The 24,866-nt window shown below is 43.3% G+C and overlaps 1 long non-coding RNA gene and 1 pseudogene across 1 annotated transcript; one reads left to right on the top strand and one right to left on the bottom strand.

Annotated features, from left to right (window-relative positions):
- Positions 1–9,362: 9,362 nt before the first annotated feature.
- Positions 9,363–10,832, bottom strand: LOC147452086 (uncharacterized). Its single transcript, XR_015188988.1, has 2 exons — positions 10,698–10,832; positions 9,363–10,581 (listed from the first exon to the last, which is right to left on the bottom strand). It is a non-coding gene; the product is annotated as an uncharacterized LOC147452086 (long non-coding RNA).
- Positions 10,833–18,735: 7,903 nt separating this feature from the next.
- Positions 18,736–24,658, top strand: LOC147452085 (uncharacterized; annotated as a pseudogene).
- Positions 24,659–24,866: the final 208 nt, after the last annotated feature.

Here is a 24,866-nt window from a genome sequence, read left to right as displayed (position 1 = left end):
CAAAACGAGGGGGTGATGACCATCGAATTGAGCTCCTACCATGAAGCTCACCGCCTAACAAGCCTCCTTATCAAGTTTTCCAAGCTCAACAAGAGGAGATCATGAGGCAAGTACAAGAATTGGTAGACAAAGGGTTGGTGAGGCCTAGCTCCTCTCCCTTTTGTTCTCCAGTCCTTTTAGTGCAAAAGAAAGATGGTACGTACTGCATGTGTGTGGACTATCGAGCACTAAACCATATGACTATAAAAAATTGATTTCCTGTACTGCGGGTAGAAGTCTGTTTGATAAGCTACAAGGCTCTACCTACTTCAATAGGATTGACCTTAAAAGTGGCTATCATCAAATAAGGACAGTAAATGAAGATATCCTAAAGACCGCGTTTCGTACAACGTTTGGTCTTTATGAATATCTAGTCATGCCTTTTGGCTTAACTAATGCACTAGCCATGTTCAATAGTTTAATGGAGAAAATATTTAGACCTACAACAAATTCACTGGGGTGTTCTTTGATGATATCATCATCTACTCTAAGTCCTTGGAGGGAACACAAGCAACATCTCCAGGTGATTTTTCAAGCATTGAGGGAGAAGAAGCTTTTTATCAATCAGAGAAAAGCCATTTTTTCCTTCAACAGATTTAATAATTAGGTCATATTATCTCCCAAGATGGTATCCATATGGATCCATCAAAGTTGGAGATAATAAAAGCATGGCCTAATCCAAGGAATCTACATGAGCTAAGAAGCTTTATTGGTATGTGTGCATATTATAGACACTTCATAGCAAAACTCTCTCAAATAGCAGGACCATTACATGACTTAACAAAGAAGAACATTAAGTACTCATGGACTGCTAAGGAGAAAAATGATTTTGTTAAGCTCAAAGAGAAGCTTATCTCCCAACCACTCCTTATGATTCCGGGTCTCTAAAAGCCATTTGAGGTCCAATGTTATGCTTGTGGTGATTTCCTTGGAGAAGTCTTGCTTCAAGAAGGGCATGCCTTAGCATATGAGAGCCGAAGGCTCAATGTCAATGAACGAGTCTTGTGCATATACAAAAAAGAGCTTTTAGCTATTCTCCATGCCCTAGACACATGGAAGCACTATCTATTGGGGACTCCATTTGTTTTGCAAACAGACCACCAAACTCTCAAGTACTTCACGACTCAAACCAAGCATTCCAACAAACAAATGAGGTGGGAAAATTATATTTTGCAATTTTATTTTCATATTGCTCACGTTGCTGGTAAGCACAACCAAATGGTCAATGCACTTTCACAACGACCAAAAGTTAATGCAATGTCTATAGCAACTCACAATGATCTATCTTTTATGATAGATGAGTTTGCTATTGACCCTGACTTTAAAGACATAATGTCAGCCCTTGCTTTGGGGAAGAAAAGGGAACCATTCACCTTGCAAGATGGTTATCTTCTCCATGGAAACATGCTATGTGTTACCCACTCCCTTCGTGAGAAAGTCATGTAAAGATCCCATGCTTCTTCCTATGCGGGACATAGAGGCATTCAACCTACTCTTTGAGGAGTAGAGACGTACTTCTATTGGCCTACCATGAAAGTGGACATACAAGAGTATGTTTCAAAATGTGTGGTATGCCAAAAGACTAAGTATGATAGAGGGAATCAACCTGGATTACTCCAGCCATTGCCAATCTTTAATTCACCACGGGAGAGATATCCATAGATTTTATCTTTGGATTACCCAAGTCTATCCATGGGAATATGGACAATAGTCGACATGTTTAGCAAGCAAGAACACTTTATTCCTATCAAAAACTATCAAGGCACACCAAATGGCAACTCTCTTCATATATCAAATTTTTAAACACCATGGATTACAAACATCTATCATGTCAGATAGAGATCCTAGAATGATCAGTAATTTTTGGAAAGGTCTCTTTGAAAATCTAAGTACAAGATTGAATTTCTCTTTGGCCTATCACCCACAAACGTAATGGCCAAAGTGAGATAGCCAATCTTATGATTCTCAATCTACTAAAGACTTATGTTACAGAAGTAGTTCAATTCTCACAATGGGAGAAGTACCAATCCCTTGTAGAGTATGTGTATAATAATACTATCCATACTTCTACGGGAAAAATACCCTTTGAAATCAAAGACACCAAGTGAACCAGTTATTGAAGACCCTCCCCAATTTGAAGTCCAAGAAGAGGTGCTACAACCCAAAGCTGTCCTTCGGGATGAAGACAAGATACTACTATTGGGATTAAAGCCCAAGTGACCTCTTATACGGATATGGCCAGCCGCCCGCTTAACTCGCTTATCACTAACTCTTTGTATATACTCACATATACTTGTGTGAATAATAAGATTTTGGAGATAACCCTTCAACGAATTCTCTGCGTACTGTGTAAGCTCTCTGTCTATGTATTTGTGTGTGTGTGTGTGTGTGTGTGTGTGTGTGTGAGTCGATATAAACTCCACTCCGCGACTTCAATTGGTATCAGAGCAAGGTTCAGTGCGGTTTTGCGTAATCGGTCACGCGCACTTTTCAGGCAGTTCTAGATCTGGAGCTTGGAAATTCACAATCGGCGTTCCGAGAGTATTTCCAGCAAGTGACAAAGAATTTCCCTTTTGAAGCTGTTTATGCCCTCAGAATTTCGTTCTGAGCACTACATCAGAAGATAGGTTTCAGCTGCAAAGAAACCCGTCTTGTGTAGATTGGCAAGCAGGAGGTGGTCGGCATCAATATCGGCATCAACATACATCACTCATTAGTCTTCAAAGCATCATCTATAGACCAAGCACACATATATATCATCAAATATATATATTGCAGTCTGCAATTGCTACTTCTTGTTCTTGCTAGGTTCCAAGGGAGGTGTGGCTACGACGGCCTGACACCACTGGCATGTATTGCAGATTGATGTACTGTGATTGTGGGTCTGCTAGTTGTGAGTCACGCTAGCAGACAAACCGCCGTAGCGGTCATAGGATAGTGATTGGTCTATTGTAGGATGTATGCTAGTTCTGGGCAGTTTGTTGAGCCATCTGAGAGGGTCGTGTGTGAGGTTTTTTGAAGCCAAGCACTGGGGGCTGGGTTACCCAGTGTGAGGTGGATTAGGTTGCTGGAGTTCCCCTCTACACGCATCCTCTTCGACGACTTTTATCCCATAGGATGTATGACTTTGTGTAGACACTGTATTGCATCTTATGCGTTAGGCCGTTGAGGTATTGTTCAGGGTTCAGTCTTGAGACAAATACAGGTTCTGTGATCGCCCAGACATGAGACAGTGTATGCTTACATGATAGCATATTACAAAGATTTTTAGATTTGTCACTAGTCAGCTATTTATGGTTGTTTTTGAGCTATCTTTTGGTTTCTAGAGCTCAGTTTACAGGGGAGACTCTATCAAAATTTTTCAAAATACTGACAATTCTTGAGGAGAGGTGTTAAACTTGTTGTTTACAGCTTGTTTATTGTGTACAGAGGCCAGTTTACAGGGGAAACTCTGCCAGATTTTTCCCCAGAAGTAAACAGTTTGGTAGATATGGCATCTTCTCAAAGTGAGACTCTTTACAACATAAAGAAGATGGATGGCACAAACTTTCCATTCTGGAAGAAGCAGATTTGACAAGTTTTGGTACAGAAAAAACAAGTGAAGCCACTGAGGCTCAAAGGGGGGAGACTAAAAGGTATGGCTGAAGATGAGTGGGAAGAGCTTGACGAGTTAGCTTGTTCCACAATCATGCTGACACTGGCAGAAAATGTTTACTTCAACGTAGTAGAAGAGACTACAACGTATGACGTATGGCAAAAGCTATGTGGTATGTACGAGAAACAAAGTGTTGCTTCTCAGATTTACTGGCTCAAGAATTTGGTGGATTTGAAGATGAAGGAAGGGACAGCCATGTCAAATCATCTCAATGAATTTCACACAATTTTCAGCCAGTTAACAGCACAGGAGATAGTCTTTCCAGATTCAATGAAGGCTATGTTTCTCTTAATCACTTTGCCAGACAGTTGGGATAATTTTCGCACAACGTTAAGTAATTATGTCGCGCCAGAAGGTCTTACAAGTGCCAATGTAGAAGGCAGCTTGCTCACAGAGGAAGTGAACAGGAAGAACATTGACAAAGGCAAAGGCAATAGTGCTTTGGTCCTTCGAGGGAGACAATAGTCTAAAGAGAAGAAGGGTAAGAAGGCACAAAACCGAAGTAAGTCTCATGACTCGAAGTCAAAGGATGACATAGAATGCTACCATTGTGTCAAGAAGGGTCACATGAAGAGAGACTTTACGAAGTGGAAACAAGAAAAAGGCAAAACAAAGAGTCCTGAGCAAGATGAAAAGAAGAGTTCAATGAAGATTTAAGAGGTGAATGTCATAAGATCTGGTTCAGACAGTGATTCTGGTATAGCAGCTAGTGACATCTTCCTTGCAAGCAATTTTGATTCTATTTTCTTGACTACAGAGGATGGACATGCTATGAGTGACTGGATTATCGACTCAACGGCATCTTTACATGTTTCTCCGCACAAAGAGTCGTTTACATCATATGTGACTACTAAAGATTATGTCAGACTTGGCAATGAGCAGGTTTGTGACATACTTGGATGTCAATGATTGTAGCACATGGTAGCAAGTCAGGAACTCTGTACACTTTACATGCTTCAGAGGTTAAAAACCATGTAATTAATGTGATTGAGAAGCCAAGTGTGTCACTGTGGCATCGTAGGTTGGGACATATGTCAAAAAGAGGAATGGAAATACTTTCTCGTTATGGTTATTTGTCCGGCTTTTCATTTCAAGATTTTGAGTTTTGTGAGCATTGTGTTTATGGTAAGCAAACAAAGGAACCGCACAGATCAAAGAGGAATCGTAGGGACGAACAGTTAGCTCTTGTGCACAGTGATCTATGCGGACCAATGCTTAGTTTGTCACTAGGGGGAGAAACGTACTTTTGTACATTCATAGATGACTATTCTCGCAAAGTATGGGTTTACTTTTTGAAGCACAAGGATGAGGTGCTCAAGGTCTTTAAGACATTCTTGCAGCTTGTGGAGAATCAGAGTGGTCAGAAGCTGAAGTGCTTGAAAACTGACAATGGTGGAGAGTACGTTTCCAAAGCTTTTCAAGACTTTTGTGAAGCAAAAGGGATAAAGCGGAAACTTATTGCACCATACAATCCTTCACAAAATGGAGTTGCAGAACGTATGAATAGAACCATACAAGAGAAGGTCAGAAGCATGTTGTCAAATGCTGAGTTGCCTGATGGATTTTGGGTGGAAGCAGTGGCTACAACAGTCCATTTGATCAACAGGTCTCCTAGTAGGGTTATGGATAAGAGTGAAGTCGCCGAGATGCTATGGACAGGCAAGGCACCTTCGTATAAGCATCTCAGAGTCTTTGGTTGTGAAGCTTATAGACACATTCCTAAGGAGTTCAGGAATAAGTTAGAACCAAAGAGCAAGAAGTGTATATTTCTTGGCTACGATGAATCGGGCGAGATGGGTTACCGGCTTTGGGATCCTGAGTCCATAAAAGTTATTCGTAGCAATGATGTGCATTTCAATGAAACCAAGTTTCACGCTAAGCCAGAGAAGACGGAGCACATTACAAGAGTTGTCTTCAGGGAAGATGGACCTAGTGCTAGCACATCAAGACAGCATGGTCAGCCTCAGGAACAACCTATAGTGGCTAGAGAGGCAGAATCAATTGTGGTGAGACGTTTTGAGCATGTCTCCAAACCACCTGATTGTTATGTGCCACCTCTAAATTATGTCATGCTCACGGATTGCGGAGAACCATCTTGTTACAAGGAGGCATTACAAGTGGTTAACTTGAAAAAATGGCAGTTGGCCATGCAATCAGAGATGACGGCTCTGCATAAGAATCAAACGTGGGATTTTGTGCAATTTCCAGAGGGAAAGAAAGCTCTACCTTGTAAGTGGGTTTACAGGTATAAGCTTACTCCTCATGATGGACAACCAAAATACAAAGCACGGTTGGTTCTCTATGTGCAAATAGCCTCCTATTCGAAAGTACACATCTTTGTTCGAGGCCTTCTTAGCAAGATTGACCTTAAGTAGTATAGGAAAAAAATTCTGAGTAATTCCTCTTTCCCTTAAAGAATCCTTAAGGAGACCATGTAAGGCAATGCATCCCTTAGTACTAATTCCAACTTCATCACAAGCCTTCTGTACATCAACATCGCTCACAAGATTTGAAAACTTTCGCATCACCTCCTTTGTGGAAACATTGTTTAAATGTTCTGCATTTGGTGCTCGTAAAAGGGCTACAAGATCTGATTTCTTAAGGCACAAACTTAACAAATGGATGCGATTCTCCGGGTTGTGGCCACCACACAGCTCTTGGATAAAATTCCTACAAGAATGAACAAAAATGTTATTACAAAATTCCTACAAGAATGGACAAACACATTACCACAGAAACAAAGATTGGAGCGTAGCAAAATGTACCTTGTAGCTGTAACCCTTCTTTTTCTAGAACCACCTTTGGGGGCTAAAGTCTCTATGACATTGAAGCTCCTCTTATGTTCCCTTGCACCTAAGGGTGTCTTTTTAAGATGCAGGATCTTATCTTCAAGCTTTGCAATCTTAGCATCCTTCGCTTCCACCGTTAGCTTAAGAGTTTCCACTTCCTCCTCCGCATGAAATATCCTTTCGTGCAATCCACTTGTGGTATGGGAAAGAAGTTGACATTGATGCAAAGACCATTGTGCACTATCAGCTCCAATAGTCGACAATCGCTTGCAGTATCCAAGAAAACCTTGCTCCCCTCTACCTACATATTGTTAGAATGAAGCAAGGCTATTGAATGTTGGGTACACATTGATGGATGGATCATTAGGGTAGAGGCAACCATGCACACAAAGGTCCACATTGGTGTGACCTGCAGCACGGCGTTGTTGTGCAGTTTGCAAGTAATGATGCTTTGAGGGTGCGAAGTCCTTTGGCAACCAAACATGTAGAGAAACCGTTTTCGAACTTGAAAATCTTGATGTGGATGGGAGGTTTGTAATGATGCCTAGCTCCATGGCAAAGAGAATAAAGATAGCCTCAAGAAAGAGTGGAGAGTTGCAATAGAGGCACAGAGTGAAGAGCTATGGGATGGAGAGCTTCAGGAGAGCTACGGAGTGGAGAGGAGAGCTATGGAGTGGGGTGTTGCAGGAGTGGAGAGGAGGGCTATGGAGAGGAGAGCTATGGAGTGGAGAGGAGGGCCATGGAGTGGAGAGCCTTGGGGGGGAGAGCTACAGCAAAGCTATGGAGTGGACCTGCAACAAAGAGAGGGAAGGAGGAAGCTATGGAGTGGAGAGCCATGGGGGGGGGGGGGGGGGGGAGAGCTGCAACACAAAGCTATGGAGTGGACGTGCAACAAAGAGAGGGAAGGAGGAAGTGTGTGTACTAAAAAGTAAGAGAGAGAAGAGGGAGGGAGAGGAGTGAGAAAGGGAAGGAGGTAGAGTGCGTAATGAAAAGTAGGAGAGAGAAGAGACAGAGAGGAGTGACTTTGAAAGGAAATAAAAAAAGGTGAGAAGTTTCATATTTTGTAGGTCTAGCTGTGAGATTTTGAGAGAGAAAATTGATTTTTAAGTGTATATATATAGGTTGGGGAGAAGTTTTGAGTAAAAGTGATTTTTTTTTGAATTTTTTTGAGAAAACTTTTCTTTTGGGTTGAGGCTATGGACACCCTTGATGATGTCACAAAAGAAAGGGGGAGAGGGTAGTTATTGTCATAAGGACCACCACTCTTTTGGGTAGAGAGAAAATGTACCTATCCTCCCTCCTTAGCCTCTATTTCAACGTACAAAAAGCCTATGAAAGCCTTCTTTTTTGGTGTTCTAATATTTTCTGGCGACTCGCCTTAGAGCCGGGTCGCACCAACACTCTTGGAGATTGGCCAATCGTAGGTGATGTCTAAAGTACAGGTCAACATTGAGGGGGGCCATCAAATCGCTCTAGGTGGGGTGAAAATTTTATTTTCACTAAAGAAGTAAATATTTCCGATCCGAAAAAGAAGCCTTCGCACTTTGGAGCTCACAAATTGGCAGAGGAAATCCTACACGGGGCGATTAGGTTAAGCCAAAGTAAAGTTGAAATGGGTTCATGGCGCATGCAAAGTTCAACCCATAGATAACATTTCAAAGCCTTCAAACTATTATGCGCACTCAGCGGTGCTATATTCATGGGTCGTCGAATGTTGGCACAAGGCTTGTGGGAGTGGGCAACGACAGCAACTAAAAATAGAAATGCGATATATTAGTTCACAGTGGTAGGAAAAGGCTTCTATGTGGTAGGTTGGGCCTCCAAGCAAACTACTTGGGAGCTGGTCATGAGAGGAGGCATGGAGAGCTTCTTACTTTGCGTATGCTATGCCTTGGACACCCGAGTTCAGTCCTAACATAGATTTTATGGACTTTTGCCCGATGTTTGGGTTACATTCAAGAGCCTCCCTATCTAACTTCATGAGTATGTGGACTCCATAGCTATTATGTTGGGTTGAGTGCTCTTTAGTCACTATAGTGGGTTACATTAGTCTTGGACATTAAGGTGTGTATTCTATGAATTATGAGTAAGCCTACCCCAAGTATTTGGATCTAAATATGGGCATCTTTGGCGCTTTCCGGCAAGAGTTAGCATTTTCTTCGTTTCCAAATGCCTGTTATGGATGTCATAGAATTGGGCACTATGCTAGGGATTGTCGTGATATGGAAGTTACCCGCAATTGCATGAACATGAAAACATGGAGGCGTGTTACCAAGGAAGCCAAGCCTTTTGTGGACAACATTAGGCCGAAAGATCACATCGGAGAATAGGTTCTGTTATGCAAAGAAGTGGTTGAAGAGATAGGTGGGCCGACAATGAAAATGCAAGAGGGACCAGTCACGGTGATCAGACTCTCTAGCAGTGAGAAGCAAAGAAACTAGGGGCTCATCAACTGAGGTGCAAGATAAACTAGAGTCACTAAACTAGAGTCACTAGTCAGTCTGGCGAAAGAGACACCAAAGGAAGGTATTCAGCCTGACCCCTATATAGGTGGAGCTGAAGACTTTAAGCTTGATCTCATTGGCCATGTTGCTCAAGTCTCTGGTACTACAACTAGCATTGTTAGTTTACTTAAAGAAGCAAAAAGAAAAAGTGATTTTGAATGTCCCTCCTCTCGACGTTATGTTCCTTTAGCACTGGCTTGCTGGTCAAGGGGTGTAGGTGGTAGGGCTATCTCCTTGGTGGCAACCCCAAGTTAGCCTTAGCTCCCCTTTACTATTGACAGTCACAAGGTGGCTTGGGTGGAGCATGGTTTACTATGTAACTTTTTTTATTTGTACTACATTTATCACTCAAGATTTGGGAGTTCGAAGAAAAAATAGTGCCAATCAAACTTGTTAAATGCTTTTGCATGAGCTAGGCACTTTTTTTTTTTTTGGCACAACTCACAATAGTGAGTGATATTACAACAAAAAATAGTCCAGTTGAAGCATACATCGTTGTGTTGCGTCTCCAAGTTGTCTTGACCAACGGGTTGCGGCCAACGTCCACCTCAGGATAGTCTCTATCATAGTGCCCAATTCTTCGACATTTGTAACAGGCATTAAAAAACGAGGAGAATAATAACTCTTGTCAAAACGTGCCAAAGCTACCCATGCTCAAATCGAAATAATTGGGGATATGCTTACAAGTATTCCACAAGATGCACACCTTTATGTCCAAGCCCAATCTGACCAGTTGGAGTTTTGGACTGGAAAGCACCCAGCCGAGACGAGCAGCTATGGATTCAATGTGGTCATCAATCAAGATAGGGAGCCAGAAAGGGAGGCCCTTGAAAGTCAACCACAGTGGGAAATAATTCACAAACTCTTTGTTAGGGCTGAGCTCAAGCATCCAAGGCATAGCATATGCAAACTAGGATGCTCCCCAAATTCCTCCTCTCATAATTAGCTCTTGAATCATTTTCTCGGTGGCACAACTTGCCACATAAAAGCCTTTCCCACCCGTTGTAAACTAGCATACTACATTTATGCTTTTTGTTGTTGCTGCAACCCACTCCCACAAGCCTTACTCCGACATATGGAGACCCATGAAATATAGAACCACTGAATGAGCACAACAAGATTGAAGGCTTTGGAGTTCCGCCTCCGGGGTCAAACTCTGTCTGCATTGCGTAACCATCTTCCCCTTTATACTAATTTAGTCTGATTGCCTCAAGCAAGGTTTTCTCAGCCAATGTGCGAGAACCAAATTGAGACGGCTTCAAAACATTTGCCGGATTGGAAGAATTTGTGACTGAATCCAAAGCCCTTTTCCTCCCTTCTGCAGTAAAAACAAAGTCAGCCTCCCATTTAGAAGCGCCCCCCCCCCCCCCTTGACAGAATGCTTCCTGGATGAGTAGTCTTTTGAAGATTTGAAGGAAATTCCCTTTGTAGTCCAATGCTATCGTGTGACCTTTCGTGGTTCAATGCCTTTCATAATTTTATGAAGAAGAATCGCCATCGGAGGAGCCACACCGAAGGTTCAACGTGAGCACGGCCCAGCCAGCGCAATCCCAAAGCTGCCCGACCCCGACGCAAGGGAGCTTCCATACACACACTGCGAAAGGCCAAGTGCCCACTTAATAACTGCAGCTTCACAACACTACAAACACCCGCTAGAGGCAAATCACTTGAATCTTGGCAGGAAGAGCTCCCAACACGACACATTCTCACCTTGTGACGCCCTAGCTTCAGCGACACCGCCCCTTATGGCGGTTCGCGATCCTTGCAGACAGAGTTGCATCGTAATGCCCTTCCCTCACATTACAGTGTGATGGCTTAGCTGCCAGCTTCGTAGCTTCAGGGCAGACCCACCGCGAAAGCACCCCCTAGTTTGTAGAAGGAGTCACTCTTGCGAGCAGATAGAAGATCACTTCGACCACTCCATATTACGCCGTCTCTTTCCCTGTAGGACCATCCACTCCCTGCTATGCCATCGTAGCAAAATCTAATGACTATACAATGCAAAAATCGGTTGTTTTATCATCCTTACGCTCCAACGAGCATATCATTCTTGGAAAACCCATTCTTCCAAGTCCTTTGCATCCATTTGCACACCTTACCTACCAAAAAGCGTCTACTCTAGGATTTTGGGTGCATAGTCCCGGTCGTTCTTCTTGTGCACTTTTTCGGTGTATGAGGAGAGTGGCCGGAGTACACTATCCGAATCCTAAAACAAAAAAACCTTACCTGCCTGGCCTCCTACCCTCGTGCACTCTACGAATAAATGGGATATGTCTTCCCTAGAAGCTCTATAGCCCGGACACCTATTGGAGCCTATACCTCGAGCTAAGATCTTGTCACCTATTGGCAAGCCTCGCCATAACACCTTCCATGGAAGAATCTTCATTGACAAGGGTAGTTGAGGGTTCCATATATTCTTTGTAGATGCCAAACAATGAGACACTCGCCATTGCTTACCCCATAAGGGGGGCGAACCAGTCCGCTTTTGTCTACAAGAGCTAGGTATATGCCCTTGGTCTGTGGTTTGAGGAAGTGGCTATTTTGTGGCCATCTCCAAGATTTCCATTCAAAGTTGGATACTCTTAAGAGCATTAAGAGATTGCCTAGCTTTTCCAAAGCTCTGTTAATCAGTACCCTCTCCATACCTTTAGGGTGAAATTGGGCAGCCACAAAAGTTCACCTCTTTCCTCTTCAGGCTATTGTCATCCCACAAGCAGGTCAAAGTATACCAACAGCTCTCACTAGCAAAGGGGACCAGAATGTTATAGAGTCTTGGAAGTATCTAGTTAACTCCCTTACTCCATTGCCTCCATAGCTTTGTTACACTTGTGCCCCAACTCACCCGTTGTGCATCTCATTCTCAGGCTGGTCCATTAAGGGAAAGACGTTTATCATAAACCGCAATTCCTTTCCACCACACCCCTTTAGAATAGAGATTTTCCTGGTCCATCATATAGTAAGTCATAATAGCCCATGCATGGTCTTGTTTCACTATCAAAACCACAAACTTGGCACAAAGGTCTTCCGCATGAGCAGAAGGGTTCAAGATCCCTACACCACCTTGCTCCACTAGTGACTACACCCCATTTTGACCACCGTCAAGGTATCAAGGCTTTGGTGTTATTTTTCCATAAAAACCTTTTAATTGGTTCCAGGAACTCTTTCTAGTTACATTTGGCTATTTTTAAAAGTGGGCTAGTAAAAGCAATGTGAGAGATCATGAAGGAGTTGATCACTTTGACCCGGCTAGGAAAAGGTAGAAGCACATACTCCCACCTCCTTATCTTGCTCTTGACCTTTTCTAAGACCCACTATTGGAACCTTTGTTTGTGCATTAACCCCACCACCAAGGAGGATCCTTTTACCTTTTGAGACAATCTCTCTTGTCCCAAAAGATGGGTCAAACGAGTCGCCTCTGACAAACAAATCAATTATTGCATTTGGACCTTGAGGAAATAACAAACGTTTATACAAACTCAAGAGCCTTTTGAACAACTTGGGGGCAAGATTTTGAAAAGAGGAGTGAATTATCTACAAATAACTTTGCCAAGAGATGGTTGTTACCAGGTAGGGCCAACCCTTGTATCTCCCCTCTTGCAACACAATCTTCGAGCGTAGTGATTAGTGGGTGTGAGCCAATGGTGAACAACAACGTGGAAAGAGAGCACCCCTGTTTGATAGATCTTTTGACTTCAAAAGAGCAAACAATCCTATCATTGAACAGAAGCTTAGAGTGACTACCATCTCCTTAGAGTATGGACCAATCGATATAGTCGAGACCCAAAGCCCAAGGATTTCATGGCACCTTCTATCAATGACCACATAATCCTGTCTCACAGGCCTTGTCTAGGTACATCTACAGTAAAATGCACTCTTGCTTAGTGAAGGAAGCATACTCAATTTCAACTGTTGCTGCCAAAATATTTTCATAGTTAGACCTGCCTTTTATAAATCCATGCTAACGGGGGGGGATGGATTTATCTAGTAGTGGGGAGATCATAAGGGTGACACCTTTGGCAACGATCTTATATGCCACATACATCATAGAGATGGGGCACCAATGCTTCAGTTGAGGGTAGCATAAGATCTTCGGGATAGGTTTTTGAGCCCTCTCTTATCTAGTAGTGGGGAGATGCTAAGGGCGACACCTTTGGCAATGATCTTATATGCCACAGACATCATAGAGATGGTGTACCAATGCTTTAGTTGAGGGTAGCATAAGATCTTCAGGATAGGTTTTATGAGCCCTCTCTTTATCTTGGGGAGATCCTAAGGGCGACACCTTTGGCAATGATCTTATATGCCACATACATCATAGAGATGGGGCACCCTTCACTTGAGGGTAGCATTAGGAGAAACATGGACTCAATTTTGGGCCCTATAAGAAACGCCAACTCAGCATAGAGAGAGGTAATTTTGAAAAATACGAAAAATAGTTTTTTGGAATTATATTTGTCATAGTACATACGTAAAAGTTTTCTCGATCACTTAAGCGCATGCTCGTACAAAATGCTTTTCGAGAGCCCAACTTAAGTGTACAGAAAAATCCATGTCTGTGAATCTTAATGAATGATGTGATGTGCGATGAGAGAAAACACATAAGAGATATTTTCAACTCAAGGGCCTCTATTCGCTTGGTACTGACTTCATGAGGCCCTAGGCTTAAAAATGCTATATCTTGAGCTAGAGACGTCAAATTTCAACGTTTTAAATTGCTATCCTATGGTTTTTGGACGTTTCGGATGCATCCATGGGCTTAAAAATGTCATATCGTAAGCCTAGGGCCTCATGAGGTCAGAACCAAATGAATAGAGGTTTTAGAGATCCCTCAATGACCTCTATTCGCATGGTTCTGACTCCTTCATAGTTTTAAATAGTACCTATCAATCGCTATCAAGTATGATCCGTTCAAATTTGAATTGCGAATACTTCATAAAAAGGTGATTGATGCTTGTGCGAGATGCACATGTACAAGTACTTCACTTTATAGGATAGCAACAACGGGTCATAAAAAGGCGTTCGGTGCTTGTGCAAGATGTCACTATCAAGCGCCTAACTTTTTTTATGATAGTGACAATTTCACCAAAATGGTATTTATAGACATTTTCAAAATGAGAAAAAAGGAGTTTTCTACGTAACGCTAGCCTTCTTCCTATTGGCTAAGGAGCATTCTCTCACTAGAGCTAAAAGGCCCAATAATGAGTCCATTTCTTTCCTAATGCATAAGATCTTCGTGATAGGTTTTACGAGCCCTCTCTTAACGCTAGAATCCAAAGTCCCTTCTAGCAAGACTTGGTTAGCCATACTCATAATAGGGGCCTTAAGATCATCCCAAAATTCTCTAAAGAACTCCAAATTCAATCCCAACCTAGAGACTTCTCGTTGCCACGAGCATTCATCTTCCGAAAAGGCCTTCTCAAGGAGGTTGCCTTCAGCCCCAACACTATTGAGCAAAAAGGCTTTGGCTTCTTCCACCTCCTAAGAGGGTCTCTGGCTAACCGATAAATTGGCTCAAATGCTGAAGCATCATCATGGAAATTTCATAGTGGTCTTGTGTACTGTTCCCATACCCATCCACGAGCAATTGGATGCAATCCCTGCTCCTTTCAATTTTGAAGGCCCAAAAAAAGTGTGCCTGATTGGAGGCCTTAGGTTAAAGGAAGGTCTCTCTCAAGAGCACTCTAGATCTCTTGACCTCCTCGAGTTGATGGTGTGCTAGGTTAGCTTTAGCTTCCAACCACATCTTGTGCTCTTCTTCGGAAGCGGACCCAACCTTTTTTTTTGACACAGCAGAGCCATTTCATCCTCTAGCTACCATCATACGCTCATCTTGGGACTTTCTCATTTTGGGGCCCACGCTTTTGATTGATTTCTATATACTCTTTGTACAAATCTCCCAAGCTTTGGGGGTTTTTAGAGAAATATCTTTATTAAGCTTATTCAAATCTTTTTTGGTTAGGCTTCTGAATAGATGTTCCCCCATGAGATAAGAATCTTTCTAGTACCTTTGGGAAAGCTTCCCTCTCCTTTGGATTTGCTGAATTGAATGAACAGTGGCAAGTGATATGACAGGTTCTGTGTTGTTACCACCTTCATTTTGATAAGTGAAGAAATACAGTCTGCATTGTGAGAGCGATAATATTTCATCTTTTCTCAACCCGGTCAAGAAGTTATGCTTGCATTCTTTTCTCACCATATTTCTTGCTTGTTCTCCGCCTGCATCCGAGCCTACCCCACTTTGAACGGCATGTTGGTCCTTGATTGGTTCTTGACTCCCCACCACTGCCTCATCATAGGAGAGTTTGGGAGGGATCTTCATTGTCCCCAACAACCTGTAAGTAGAGAGCTTCAAGGAGCCAAAGACCCCTAGTGGCCAATCTTGGTGGGAATAACTTCTAAGGCCAACACCAAGGAGTGCTTCAGTATGTAAGCACAATTAACAACTAGGTTAACCTAAGATTGTTGAAATAGGTAGGTTAAAACCCCAAAAGGCTCGATTTTAAAGACAATGTGTGGACTAGTGAAAGGACAAGCAAGCATGGGTAGTTGGTAGCTCATTTGACATGAAACTCTTTTGTGTCCATTGGATTTGAGATCAAGCCATGTTGGCCACTAGTTGAAATTTACCCTTGGGGTATGTCTTGCTTTACCCTTGACGTTTTGTTACACGGCATTTTAAAAGACCTACCCACATGTCTTATATGCTCCATTGGAGCACGCGGTGTCATTCCTACAGAATGTCAAAGCTTTGTGCTATCGATTGCGACCTTTAGGGCATAAAATGGGCCACCCACCCTTGACTCTGACCAAAGGCCTGCAACTTCATTTTCCTTAAGCTGGGGGTTTTACCCTATTAAGCACGCTAAGGATGAAGAAGTGGAATCAACATGAACCGAGCACAAAAAATTATGCTTATTCGAAAGGAAATAAGCGCGCTAATGAAGGCAATGTTGAGCCTAGATATGCACCAAGGAATGCGTTGTTGTGAGCTACTAGCATACAAGGTCACAATTTCATCATTCTTTCCACTGCCCTCACAAACATAGGTGTTGCCCTTGCAAGTGGCACTCAACAAAAGCAGGCAAGGGAAAGCTGCAAAGCCAGCCAACCCTATGACCCTTGAAACCTCCTCCTCAATAGTGCTTTCACAACCCAAACCTGCTAGCCTCCCTTCACCACTCAGCCAATTTAAAATAAAACCCTCACCAAAGTGCCATCTGCTACTAAGTTTGCCAGTATTTGAATTGATGGTGTTATTTTCTCTCATTCCAAAATTTTGCAGAACTTAAGGAAAAGGTTGTCTTATAAGAGAGAAATATTTAAAGAACACACTTATTAAGAGGTACAATCCCAATTACATATATAGCTCTCCTAATGTGATTGACACATACTAGGTCTCAGCTCTCTAAAAGTCATCAATTTGTGGATGATATTCCAATCGAATCTTCTAATTCCAAAGGGAAACAAGGGCTTCTATCCCCATCAAATCTCTATCAATGCCCGCCCCTCACCATTTCTACTGTGCCAACATGTCACCCCTGTCTGTCTCCGCCGCCATGTCCCAGCTGACCTTTGCTTGGAGAAGATCTCTCTCGTGCCCTTCTTGCCTGCTCCCTGTCAGGATGGAACACCTTCCTTCTCACACACTAGCACAATCTCTCTCTCTCTCTCTCTCTCTCTCTCTCTCTCTCTCTCTCTCTCTCTCTCTCTCTCTCTCTCTCTCTCTCTCTCTCTCTCTCTCTCTCTCTCTCTCTCTCTCTCTCTCTTTTTGTGTGTGTGTACGTGCGCGCGCGCTTGACGTGCAGCCTCACTCATAGGCCATGTCCACTGTGTGTGTGTATGTGTGTGTGTGTGTTCAACCTGCGACCTCACTCATGCGGTCTCAGCTATATTTTCCTCAAAGCATGGATAAAAAATATCAATGTCCACCACCAATTACCAAAATTAAGAAGAAAATGACAACCTCAACAGTCTCTGCTTGTTACTTCGTTAGCATAGTGGAGATTTTCAGATCTCTCCCCTCCCATTCACCCACGTGGCAGCTATTTCCAACACTAAAAAAAAGCTGTGCCGTCAAAAGCTAACGTAATAAAAACAGCCACAGTGCGCAGGGTATTGAATAGAAATTTGCCACCACGATTGACGACGTGCAGGTCGCTTCAGACTTCGCAGCCAGGCTCAGGTTCTCTCTCAGCTTCAAGTTCTCTCTTTCTCTCTCTCTCTCTCTCTCTCTCTCTCTCTCTCTCTCTCTCTCTCCTCCCCCTTATCCATAGTTTTATAGAGTGGTCTCAGGTTCTTTGCTACCTGCTTTGTCTAATGGCTGTCCTCCTCGACGGCGGCCTCACCATGCGTTTGTTTACACAGCACTTTATTCCTTGTTTTCAATCGGTTCAAAAGGCCTCAGGTTCTCTCTCTCTCTCTCTCTCTCTCTCTCTCTCTCTCTCTCTCTCTCTCTCTCTCTCTCTCTCTCTCTCTCTCTCTCTCTCTCTCTCTCTCTCTCTCTCTCTATACTTGCCTTCCAACTTTGTGTTGGCTGCGCGAAGCATCTTTCATGCCGAGCCTGCTAGAACCTAGACATCTACTTGAAGAAGTTTTGGGTTACTTCGCCTTCGGTGACTTATCCCATTAAGAGACACTGATAGAGTAGGCCCAACAATTTTGCTATGGATGACTTAAAATTCTATGCTCTATGATAGTACAAAGTGTGCACCATGTTTGAGTCCTAAAAAGATTGCTTAGAATACCCATCACATACTAACAAGAAAGGAAGATGGGTCTGACAAGATGGAGAAGCATGACTTCAGATGCAAGGATCACAAGGAGGAGAAAAAACCTTTAGCCTAGTTTTTTCCTACACTTTTGGGGCTATGTGTATGAGTTTAAGTCACTTATCAATTGCGGTAGAGGAGGAAGACTCCTGTCAAATGCTCCTGCGCCATCAAAAGCTACATGGAATAAAAGTAAACAGCGGAGCAGTTCGGAGGTTGACAGTGCGCAGGATTGACGACAGGTTGATCTTCTCCAGAGACAAGCTCCACAGTCTGCGGCAGTTCTACGCGCGCTGGCTGAAGCACCACGTTCCACAAAACGGGATGGAAGGCCGTGGGAGCGTCATGATCGTCTCCTTTTCTTTCTCTTTCGTCATCAGCCATGTCTGCGCCAGCAGACATGGCTGGACCACGAGGAACCGTGGGAGCTCGTAGGAGAAGGGTTGGGGGAAGCGGTGCCGACAGCACGTCTGTTGTAAAATCTCTTGAGCAATTTTGCATTGGATACATCTGATTCATCACAAGACGTCGTCGTTTTTGACAAGTTTGGATATGGTTGGATGCTTGTGAGTCGTTGTGCATACAATATCGTATATGTATGCAAGTTCCACAGTATGTATGTGTGTTGCTTTTCTGAGATTTAATGTTGGTCTCTGTTGCTCAAATGTGGAAAGTTAAGTCACACCACTTCACTTATGCTCGTGGGTGACTCTGATCGGTCTTAACATGAACTCCCAGTGTGCTGCTATGTATTTGCGAGATCGATTCTCTCCGCAGCTATGGGTAATTTGTTTGTCTGAGGCAATCATCATATATCAAGTGCAAGATGTTTGCTGGTCTCGTTGCCACGTACATGGAAAATACCTCTATTGATACGATGCAGTCAGAGGGGAATCGCCTCTTTTTTGAGTGCACGTGGCTCTGCAGATATGGTGCTTCAATGTTAGAACCTGAGGATTTCCCCTCAGTGAGAACTCAGCATGTCCACTGTACTCGTCGCTCATGATGTCATTATGATGCAAATATGGAGTGATGGCAGAAGAGTTGAAAATATTGTAGGAAGCAGATCTTCCAAGTCTTGTGCTCTCTAGACATTGTCGATGGCGATGCATACAGATGCTCCTGATGTTTGTAGAGTTTCCAACCTTTCTTTCAATTTTCCTTTCCCCGCCAGCACACTTTGGAAGTATGTGTCTTGACCTCCTAATTGCCACAACAGGGATGATTGCGTCTCTTTGATCCCCATATTATCAGGGCTTTCATTCACAAATTCCACATGTGCCACATGATTGAATGCACATTGCGATTGTTGCGTCTCTTCTAAAACGTGAGCCAAGAGCGTCTCTTTGCCGAGCCCACCTTGGCCCACTATACCCACTAGACAGAGCCGTGGTGCCCTAAAACTCAATGCTCCAGAGTTTGTGGCGATGATGCAGGGTGTGGTAGTAGCGTTGGGGAAATATGATCTACTGCATGTTGTCGGTAAGAGTAGTTGGAGGACCTTGAGGACCATGGAGTACACAGATGGCATTAGCAGACCAAGGCTAGTCACAGCGCACATCGCTACTAGCAAATCCCTCTTATCAACTCTAATTGTTTGGTTGGTGATTCCTTGTTTCACAATGCTGCCAATTGTCCTGTAGATCTTCATTACTTGCTAGTGCATATTGCATGGATAACTAATTTGATGTTTTGAGACCATGTCCACCTTGTGCAACGTCTAGGAGGGGAGAGTTATTATGCACAGGTAGGGGGTGTCCATGCTGAGGATAAAGGGGTCTCACTAGCAATTATAGCAGCTATGTGTGTATGTCCACCTTCAACTACCTTACTCAGCTCATTTCTGCAGGCGCAACTACTTATGGCCTAACTCTACCGTATTTCATTGCAGACAGATCAAGAGAAACTTGGACGCAACTCCTCTACATTTGCAACGGTGACATATTCCAACGTGCGGTGAGTAAAAAGTGCCACATTTTAATCTTGAACGTTGAGGACAGAGTAAAAAGGAACACACCGAAAATTGCATGCTGCCGTGGGAATGGCACGTTCCCTCGTATTATAAAAATTGGGGAGGACTATGCAAACTCCCCCGTGCAGGGACACCAGCACGTTTCCTTTTTTTTCTATAACATAAGAGATAAAGAACACATACAAATAATGAGATAACTCTCAGAACCTTAAACATTGTGCTTTTACTTTTCTAACGCTTCGTACTTATTCTTTGCAAGGGACATTCAAGAAATCAGCTTCCGCTTGCCTCTTCTCAGGTCGAAACCCCACAACAGTGCAATCCAACACCAGGTACATAGTTGTTTCAAACGCTTGAACTATCCGTTGCTTAGCCGTGACTAGTAACTAAATATCACAAGGTTCTGATCGCATTGAACCATTAAGATTGAGTCCGACTGAAGCCTTCAATGGACCATCACCGAAAGTGTAGGATACACCTCAACAGATCGAAAGAGAGACATCGCACTTCAATCAAGAAGAAGGCTATATTTCTACCATGCTCACAATCATGGATTGATATCGTCAATTTAGTACACCGATGGAGTTCAGAAATAGCAATGACATTCAGACCTTTAAGCATATGCTTTGTTTGTGGTGTAGTTTTCATCCAAAGAAGTGCCTCTTTTCATTGTACTCAAGCTCCAGATGAGACATCGGTTGCAATGTTTGCTAGCAGTCTACTGGTATCCAGCTTAGAGGCTACACAAATAGAAACACAATGGGTGCAGTGCTCCGCTTGTGAGAACTCAAGTGCACGTCGCAGATATTGTGTGCCGTTACTTCTAGACTACACAAGAAGAATACTGAACGGAAATCAGCTTCACATACAGCTACTGAGCGTCATTGACATATCTATCAACGCCATCTCAACAGTGACAACAATTGCACGTGGTACACTAGACAGACGTTCAATATTAGATAACCCTCTGCTATCATGGAGTAAAGAGCATAGAACAACCTTCACATAGCAAGACCTAGCTACATCACAAGTGGCAGACATACTTGCATTAAATCTTGAGAACAACTTCGTACTACAGAAGTACATGTCGATGGCTGAACGACCGAATAAGAAGCTTGGCCTCTGCATACTAAGTCAAGATAGTGTGAGCAAGATCATTTAGCACCAACAAGACAATGCACCGTTTGCACTGATGGCGTAACTTGACATGAGTTTGATGTTTGGTATCATCGAAAAAATCGTTGAACCAGCCAGGAGAAGAGAATTCACCGCTAGCGATACTTACGAATTTGCTTCTCTGCAGCTCCGTGGTCGTCAACAATTGCTTGAGAGAACAGTTACTTTCAAGCCCAACGGCATGCCTGCCGCATCAAGCTCCGTGAACGACATCACAATAGAGACGGCAGCGTTTCCATTCCTGTTTCCTTTCGGGAAAGGCCAATATGATGGTAAAATCAACTTCAGTATATATGTAAAGATACGTGCATCGACTTTGTTCTCTGTTTACACCCTGTACAAGCCATACCTACTCATAATGTACCAAGTAAAGCAGGCTCTTATGTTGGCTAACAATACATACACGAGCTTTTTGCAAAGGGACATTGACAACTACAAGAAGGCCAATCGTACAGCAACTGGCGAGGACACTGTGAGACATGTGCTTCGGTACAGCACCCCTTCCAGCATGCCAGGCTCTTGCTCGTGGCACCGCAAGAACCTAAAGGACTTGATAGCAATGGTGGACGAATGGGGAATGCCTGATTTCTTCTTGACTTTCATTGCCGATGAGGTCACAGACACAAGATGGCCTGAGATTGACACGATCGAGCTAATTGCACGTCATTTGAACGCCTCCTTAACTTGGAAAGACTGCCCGGTCGAATGCGCCCTCACCTTCCACACTAAATTTCAAATGCTTATGTCCAAATATATACTTGCGAAAGGTGTGTTGGGCCGTGTGCAACACCACTTGGTTAGATATGAGGTCCAAAATAGAGGATCACTGCATGCTCATGTCATATTGTGGATGCATGAAGAAGACAAAGAGCAAATATCTGCTGAGATAACTGCATACATCCCGCCAGAAACCAGCACTGTGGTTTTGCCATAAGTGAGCCGCCTCCGACAACTCGTGCTCAGGAAACAACTTCACAAGTGTCGTACAAGTTGTTACCATGGTCAAAGAGATGGAGTATGTAAACACGGTTTTCCATTTCATGTGTAGCAAAATCCAAACCCAGTCTTCAACGAACAAAATCACAGATGGCAATACTTCAGGCCTCGGCATGAAGACAGAAATGTCGTACCGTACCACCCTAGACTGCTTCTGCTATGGGGTGCACATATGAATATACAGCGGGTCACCAATTCATCATTGTCCTATTACCTCCTGAAGTATGCACTCAAAATTGAACCAATGGGCCATCTCAACATCCGCTCAGAAGATGCAGAGCGCTTAGGCCTAGGTGGCCTTGACACTGTGAAATTGAAGCTGATCTCAGCCTCTTTACTGTCGAAGCCTATCTCAGCAACAGAAGTGGCATTAAATTGTTTGCAAATCCCAATCATTTCAAAGAGTGACACCGTCCAATACGTCGACTCGTCACCCCCGGCACTACGACAACGAATCATTTCTCACAAAAATGATGTCGTGCTGCACCCTGTCGATCTGTACTGCGCACGACCACAAAGTCTGGAGAATCTTATGTTCTACAACTTCCACAAGAATTACACAGTGACGAAGGGAAAAAAAGGAAAAAAAAGTATTTCAGAGGCGAACACCTACAGCCAATCGCTGGAGCGGCAGCACCGACTGGTCCGTTTCACAGACTTCCACCCAGGGCATCATCCGGAGGCTTTCCTTTACAATGTGCTGCTAAAGAGGATCACCTTCAGAAATGAACCGCAGCTGCTCTCACCGGAGAACACGTCCAGGTCATACTATCTTGAGTGAAAACTTAGAAATTTGATACTGACAGATGAGGACCTTGAGATGTACATCACAGAGTATACACAATGAAATATGCTCACGACAGATCAAACACACCAATTTCACAACATGATACTACAGAAGACATCCTCAACAAAGGCTACCTCATTTCAATCTCCAGATGTGCAAACAGACTACGAGCAACAGGACACGACTTCTCGTATCTCTGCCCTTCTAAACGAGCTTCAAAACGTCCAGAACGTGTCACTGACATCTGAAGAAGCAGAGATCTAGAAGAAGCTCATAGCAGCAAAGGGTGGTCTGCAGTGGAAAAAGCTTTCTCATAAGATATATCACAAGCCAACTCATAATGCAAGGGAAAACTATCACACTCGCTGCTTCGACTGGTGCAGCGGCCACGAGGTTAAGCAGCATCGCAACAACTGTCCATTACCAATTCAAGATACCAGTGCGCACACAGCAATATCCCCTGTCAATCTCCGAAATTGATGACAGATACGTCAGTATCAAAGAAGCAGACACGATTATCATAGACGAGCTTTCTATGTTGACAAAGCAAACTTTTGATCTCATAGTACGACAAATTGTGAATGTCACCAACAGCACACTGCTAGACCCATTCAAAGATAAAAAGCTCTTCTTGTTCGGTGATTTGGCACAGTTGCCGCCGGTATGTAGGCATCAAAGTGATCATTGCTACTCATGCCACATCACAAGCTCCACTTATTGGTCCACTGCTACTACATACATTATGTCTTGCTCAGTGCACCATGCAAAAGATATCTCTTTCATAGAGTTCCTCAATACAATAAGAGTCAGGCTCCCCACAAAGAAAGAGATCCACGATGCACTCGGTGATCGCATTATAACGCAGGATCAAATAGAGCAACACATGGATAGGAATATGACAATCATTTGCACACACAAGAGTGACGCTCAATATTATAATAACCTTCTCTTCGAACGCTTCCATTGGCATAGTCACATCATCCAAATCGGCCTCAATACAAACGTACACAACATCCCTGAGCTCCAAGCATGGCTTGAAGATCCCGACTTCCACACAATTGACAGAATAGTAGAAGGAGCAAAGGTGCTGATAACAGAGAACATAGAGTTAACAATTGGAGCAGCCAATGGATCACTATGTCGCGTAGACAAAATCCTCCAAGATGAAGAAGGAGGCGTCAAAGCAATCAAAGTCACACTCGACACATCCAAACAGGAACTTACACTTCGACGGTCAAAGCATAGCAGACGAACATTCAATGGGCACTGGTACCATAAATCCACATTCCCACTAGCTCTCGCCTACGCTATGACTGGACACAAGTCCCAAGGCGCAACAATCAACTCCAACGTCTTGCTCATTGTAAAAGAAGTTTTCGCCCCTGGCCTTCTATACGTGATGCTATCACGCGTCACTGAGCGAACCCGACGACATTTACTAGAGCTACCTACGCCAGAGATGTTCACACCATCTAGATTTTTGAACTTCTAGCCGGGAATGTTTCCTACGCCCTCTTCAGTATCAATTCTTGTTTCTATTAAACAGATGAAATCGCCTTGTAACTGCCTTCTATATAAAGCAGGAAGTTTTGTTTAACTACTTGTCTTCTCTTCTGTGGACTTGTCATGTTCAATATGTTGCACTGCTAAGACACCTTCCCTATCACCCCTGCTCACTCTGATCCACCTTTTGTAAATTTACTGCTCTTCCCTTTTTCACTTCATTCATTTGTGTTTAAACATTTGTCAGATCTTATGCTTCAAAAATACTGCAAGAGGTCATCAAAATAAAAATTTTTACGTGCAGGAAACTGAATCAAACAATGGATCACAACACGGTACATTTTGCACGCTTCTTTGATCTTGCATCTGCCTGTGTATACACATGCAAATCAATCACTCGTTTTACTGTGCAGCTCTTCAAGCAATACACGAACAACGCAAAGGAAACGCAACAAGCGATACAACCTAAGAGATTTTACCTCACGACTAAGCAAATGAGATTGGCAAACTCAGCAGGCGAGAAACCCCATCCGTATATTGAGGGGTTCCATACTTTTCAAGAACGTCGCAACTTCATGAATAAGTGCGACGCAAGATATAAAGCTCTAGACGAAACGATGGCCACACCCAACACAGAAAGGATGACAACAGGTACTATTAGAAAAGGAAAATATAAT

The sequence above is a fragment of the Adiantum capillus-veneris genome, chromosome 8 (genome assembly GCF_014529385.1).
Source record: "Adiantum capillus-veneris isolate H3 chromosome 8, ASM1452938v2, whole genome shotgun sequence".
NCBI classification, from domain to species: Eukaryota; Viridiplantae; Streptophyta; class Polypodiopsida; order Polypodiales; family Pteridaceae; genus Adiantum; species Adiantum capillus-veneris.
This window is presented reverse-complemented; position numbering and strand designations above follow the sequence as displayed.